Genomic DNA, 5,131 nt, shown 5'->3' on the forward strand with positions numbered 1-5,131 from the left:
GGCCTGGCCTGGCCTGGCCTGGCCTGGCCTGGCCTGGCCTGGCCTGGCCTGGCCTGGCCTGGCCTGGCCTGGCCTGGCCTGGCCTGGCCTGGCCTGGCCTGGCCTGGCCTGGCCTGGCCTGGCCTGGCCTGGCCTGGCCTGGCCTGGCCTGGCCTGGCCTGGCCTGGCCTGGCCTGGCCTGGCCTGGCCTGGCCTGGCCTGGCCTGGCCTGGCCTGGCCTGGCCTGGCCTGGCCTGGCCTGGCCTGGCCTGGCCTGGCCTGGCCTGGCCTGGCCTGGCCTGGCCTGGCCTGGCCTGGCCTGGCCTGGCCTGGCCTGGCCTGGCCTGGCCTGGCCTGGCCTGGCCTGGCCTGGCCTGGCCTGGCCTGGCCTGGCCTGGCCTGGCCTGGCCTGGCCTGGCCTGGCCTGGCCTGGCCTGGCCTGGCCTGGCCTGGCCTGGCCTGGCCTGGCCTGGCCTGGCCTGGCCTGGCCTGGCCTGGCCTGGCCTGGCCTGGCCTGGCCTGGCCTGGCCTGGCCTGGCCTGGCCTGGCCTGGCCTGGCCTGGCCTGGCCTGGCCTGGCCTGGCCTGGCCTGGCCTGGCCTGGCCTGGCCTGGCCTGGCCTGGCCTGGCCTGGCCTGGCCTGGCCTGGCCTGGCCTGGCCTGGCCTGGCCTGGCCTGGCCTGGCCTGGCCTGGCCTGGCCTGGCCTGGCCTGGCCTGGCCTGGCCTGGCCTGGCCTGGCCTGGCCTGGCCTGGCCTGGCCTGGCCTGGCCTGGCCTGGCCTGGCCTGGCCTGGCCTGGCCTGGCCTGGCCTGGCCTGGCCTGGCCTGGCCTGGCCTGGCCTGGCCTGGCCTGGCCTGGCCTGGCCTGGCCTGGCCTGGCCTGGCCTGGCCTGGCCTGGCCTGGCCTGGCCTGGCCTGGCCTGGCCTGGCCTGGCCTGGCCTGGCCTGGCCTGGCCTGGCCTGGCCTGGCCTGGCCTGGCCTGGCCTGGCCTGGCCTGGCCTGGCCTGGCCTGGCCTGGCCTGGCCTGGCCTGGCCTGGCCTGGCCTGGCCTGGCCTGGCCTGGCCTGGCCTGGCCTGGCCTGGCCTGGCCTGGCCTGGCCTGGCCTGGCCTGGCCTGGCCTGGCCTGGCCTGGCCTGGCCTGGCCTGGCCTGGCCTGGCCTGGCCTGGCCTGGCCTGGCCTGGCCTGGCCTGGCCTGGCCTGGCCTGGCCTGGCCTGGCCTGGCCTGGCCTGGCCTGGCCTGGCCTGGCCTGGCCTGGCCTGGCCTGGCCTGGCCTGGCCTGGCCTGGCCTGGCCTGGCCTGGCCTGGCCTGGCCTGGCCTGGCCTGGCCTGGCCTGGCCTGGCCTGGCCTGGCCTGGCCTGGCCTGGCCTGGCCTGGCCTGGCCTGGCCTGGCCTGGCCTGGCCTGGCCTGGCCTGGCCTGGCCTGGCCTGGCCTGGCCTGGCCTGGCCTGGCCTGGCCTGGCCTGGCCTGGCCTGGCCTGGCCTGGCCTGGCCTGGCCTGGCCTGGCCTGGCCTGGCCTGGCCTGGCCTGGCCTGGCCTGGCCTGGCCTGGCCTGGCCTGGCCTGGCCTGGCCTGGCCTGGCCTGGCCTGGCCTGGCCTGGCCTGGCCTGGCCTGGCCTGGCCTGGCCTGGCCTGGCCTGGCCTGGCCTGGCCTGGCCTGGCCTGGCCTGGCCTGGCCTGGCCTGGCCTGGCCTGGCCTGGCCTGGCCTGGCCTGGCCTGGCCTGGCCTGGCCTGGCCTGGCCTGGCCTGGCCTGGCCTGGCCTGGCCTGGCCTGGCCTGGCCTGGCCTGGCCTGGCCTGGCCTGGCCTGGCCTGGCCTGGCCTGGCCTGGCCTGGCCTGGCCTGGCCTGGCCTGGCCTGGCCTGGCCTGGCCTGGCCTGGCCTGGCCTGGCCTGGCCTGGCCTGGCCTGGCCTGGCCTGGCCTGGCCTGGCCTGGCCTGGCCTGGCCTGGCCTGGCCTGGCCTGGCCTGGCCTGGCCTGGCCTGGCCTGGCCTGGCCTGGCCTGGCCTGGCCTGGCCTGGCCTGGCCTGGCCTGGCCTGGCCTGGCCTGGCCTGGCCTGGCCTGGCCTGGCCTGGCCTGGCCTGGCCTGGCCTGGCCTGGCCTGGCCTGGCCTGGCCTGGCCTGGCCTGGCCTGGCCTGGCCTGGCCTGGCCTGGCCTGGCCTGGCCTGGCCTGGCCTGGCCTGGCCTGGCCTGGCCTGGCCTGGCCTGGCCTGGCCTGGCCTGGCCTGGCCTGGCCTGGCCTGGCCTGGCCTGGCCTGGCCTGGCCTGGCCTGGCCTGGCCTGGCCTGGCCTGGCCTGGCCTGGCCTGGCCTGGCCTGGCCTGGCCTGGCCTGGCCTGGCCTGGCCTGGCCTGGCCTGGCCTGGCCTGGCCTGGCCTGGCCTGGCCTGGCCTGGCCTGGCCTGGCCTGGCCTGGCCTGGCCTGGCCTGGCCTGGCCTGGCCTGGCCTGGCCTGGCCTGGCCTGGCCTGGCCTGGCCTGGCCTGGCCTGGCCTGGCCTGGCCTGGCCTGGCCTGGCCTGGCCTGGCCTGGCCTGGCCTGGCCTGGCCTGGCCTGGCCTGGCCTGGCCTGGCCTGGCCTGGCCTGGCCTGGCCTGGCCTGGCCTGGCCTGGCCTGGCCTGGCCTGGCCTGGCCTGGCCTGGCCTGGCCTGGCCTGGCCTGGCCTGGCCTGGCCTGGCCTGGCCTGGCCTGGCCTGGCCTGGCCTGGCCTGGCCTGGCCTGGCCTGGCCTGGCCTGGCCTGGCCTGGCCTGGCCTGGCCTGGCCTGGCCTGGCCTGGCCTGGCCTGGCCTGGCCTGGCCTGGCCTGGCCTGGCCTGGCCTGGCCTGGCCTGGCCTGGCCTGGCCTGGCCTGGCCTGGCCTGGCCTGGCCTGGCCTGGCCTGGCCTGGCCTGGCCTGGCCTGGCCTGGCCTGGCCTGGCCTGGCCTGGCCTGGCCTGGCCTGGCCTGGCCTGGCCTGGCCTGGCCTGGCCTGGCCTGGCCTGGCCTGGCCTGGCCTGGCCTGGCCTGGCCTGGCCTGGCCTGGCCTGGCCTGGCCTGGCCTGGCCTGGCCTGGCCTGGCCTGGCCTGGCCTGGCCTGGCCTGGCCTGGCCTGGCCTGGCCTGGCCTGGCCTGGCCTGGCCTGGCCTGGCCTGGCCTGGCCTGGCCTGGCCTGGCCTGGCCTGGCCTGGCCTGGCCTGGCCTGGCCTGGCCTGGCCTGGCCTGGCCTGGCCTGGCCTGGCCTGGCCTGGCCTGGCCTGGCCTGGCCTGGCCTGGCCTGGCCTGGCCTGGCCTGGCCTGGCCTGGCCTGGCCTGGCCTGGCCTGGCCTGGCCTGGCCTGGCCTGGCCTGGCCTGGCCTGGCCTGGCCTGGCCTGGCCTGGCCTGGCCTGGCCTGGCCTGGCCTGGCCTGGCCTGGCCTGGCCTGGCCTGGCCTGGCCTGGCCTGGCCTGGCCTGGCCTGGCCTGGCCTGGCCTGGCCTGGCCTGGCCTGGCCTGGCCTGGCCTGGCCTGGCCTGGCCTGGCCTGGCCTGGCCTGGCCTGGCCTGGCCTGGCCTGGCCTGGCCTGGCCTGGCCTGGCCTGGCCTGGCCTGGCCTGGCCTGGCCTGGCCTGGCCTGGCCTGGCCTGGCCTGGCCTGGCCTGGCCTGGCCTGGCCTGGCCTGGCCTGGCCTGGCCTGGCCTGGCCTGGCCTGGCCTGGCCTGGCCTGGCCTGGCCTGGCCTGGCCTGGCCTGGCCTGGCCTGGCCTGGCCTGGCCTGGCCTGGCCTGGCCTGGCCTGGCCTGGCCTGGCCTGGCCTGGCCTGGCCTGGCCTGGCCTGGCCTGGCCTGGCCTGGCCTGGCCTGGCCTGGCCTGGCCTGGCCTGGCCTGGCCTGGCCTGGCCTGGCCTGGCCTGGCCTGGCCTGGCCTGGCCTGGCCTGGCCTGGCCTGGCCTGGCCTGGCCTGGCCTGGCCTGGCCTGGCCTGGCCTGGCCTGGCCTGGCCTGGCCTGGCCTGGCCTGGCCTGGCCTGGCCTGGCCTGGCCTGGCCTGGCCTGGCCTGGCCTGGCCTGGCCTGGCCTGGCCTGGCCTGGCCTGGCCTGGCCTGGCCTGGCCTGGCCTGGCCTGGCCTGGCCTGGCCTGGCCTGGCCTGGCCTGGCCTGGCCTGGCCTGGCCTGGCCTGGCCTGGCCTGGCCTGGCCTGGCCTGGCCTGGCCTGGCCTGGCCTGGCCTGGCCTGGCCTGGCCTGGCCTGGCCTGGCCTGGCCTGGCCTGGCCTGGCCTGGCCTGGCCTGGCCTGGCCTGGCCTGGCCTGGCCTGGCCTGGCCTGGCCTGGCCTGGCCTGGCCTGGCCTGGCCTGGCCTGGCCTGGCCTGGCCTGGCCTGGCCTGGCCTGGCCTGGCCTGGCCTGGCCTGGCCTGGCCTGGCCTGGCCTGGCCTGGCCTGGCCTGGCCTGGCCTGGCCTGGCCTGGCCTGGCCTGGCCTGGCCTGGCCTGGCCTGGCCTGGCCTGGCCTGGCCTGGCCTGGCCTGGCCTGGCCTGGCCTGGCCTGGCCTGGCCTGGCCTGGCCTGGCCTGGCCTGGCCTGGCCTGGCCTGGCCTGGCCTGGCCTGGCCTGGCCTGGCCTGGCCTGGCCTGGCCTGGCCTGGCCTGGCCTGGCCTGGCCTGGCCTGGCCTGGCCTGGCCTGGCCTGGCCTGGCCTGGCCTGGCCTGGCCTGGCCTGGCCTGGCCTGGCCTGGCCTGGCCTGGCCTGGCCTGGCCTGGCCTGGCCTGGCCTGGCCTGGCCTGGCCTGGCCTGGCCTGGCCTGGCCTGGCCTGGCCTGGCCTGGCCTGGCCTGGCCTGGCCTGGCCTGGCCTGGCCTGGCCTGGCCTGGCCTGGCCTGGCCTGGCCTGGCCTGGCCTGGCCTGGCCTGGCCTGGCCTGGCCTGGCCTGGCCTGGCCTGGCCTGGCCTGGCCTGGCCTGGCCTGGCCTGGCCTGGCCTGGCCTGGCCTGGCCTGGCCTGGCCTGGCCTGGCCTGGCCTGGCCTGGCCTGGCCTGGCCTGGCCTGGCCTGGCCTGGCCTGGCCTGGCCTGGCCTGGCCTGGCCTGGCCTGGCCTGGCCTGGCCTGGCCTGGCCTGGCCTGGCCTGGCCTGGCCTGGCCTGGCCTGGCCTGGCCTGGCCTGGCCTGGCCTGGCCTGGCCTGGCCTGGCCTGGCCTGGCCTGGCCTG

This window comes from Cardiocondyla obscurior, linkage group LG01 (assembly GCF_019399895.1).
Source record: "Cardiocondyla obscurior isolate alpha-2009 linkage group LG01, Cobs3.1, whole genome shotgun sequence".
NCBI lineage: Eukaryota > Metazoa > Arthropoda > Insecta > Hymenoptera > Formicidae > Cardiocondyla > Cardiocondyla obscurior.